At 53.6% G+C, this 384-nt stretch overlaps 1 pseudogene; it reads left to right on the top strand.

The window, feature by feature from the left end:
- The first annotated feature begins 7 nt into the window (after positions 1-7).
- On the top strand, positions 8-373 carry LOC107734719 (heat shock protein 30-like; annotated as a pseudogene).
- The last annotated feature ends 11 nt before the right edge of the window (positions 374-384 follow it).

Here is a 384-nt window from a genome sequence, read left to right as displayed (position 1 = left end):
GCCTCCCTCGCAGGAGATCTACCCAGTCGCCTGCACAATGGAGAAAGAGGGAAGCGGCTTTGCTTTGACGCTGGACACTAGACTTTTCCCCAGAAGAACTGTCAGTCAGACAGGTGCGCAGGAAGCTGCATGTCAGCGGAAAGAGCGAGAAGAAGCAGGAGGATGGAAGGGCTCGTACTCTTACAGAAGCCAAGAGTTCAGACGGGTGTTTGATCTGCCTCAAAGAGTGAATCCTGAGGTGCTGACCTGCTCCATGGCTGATGGAAAGCTCTACATACAGGAACCAGTAAATCAGCCATCTGAAGCAGCTGAGAGGATGCTGCCCACTGACTGTCAAACTGTGAAGACAACGCAGCCAGAGACAGCCGAGACACAACACCACGC

The sequence above is a fragment of the Sinocyclocheilus rhinocerous genome, unplaced genomic scaffold (genome assembly GCF_001515625.1).
Source record: "Sinocyclocheilus rhinocerous isolate Xijiao unplaced genomic scaffold, SAMN03320098_v1.1 C35127152, whole genome shotgun sequence".
Lineage (NCBI taxonomy): Eukaryota > Metazoa > Chordata > Actinopteri > Cypriniformes > Cyprinidae > Sinocyclocheilus > Sinocyclocheilus rhinocerous.
The sequence above is the reverse complement of the archived record's forward strand: the minus strand, read 5'-3'. Positions and strand labels throughout refer to the sequence as shown.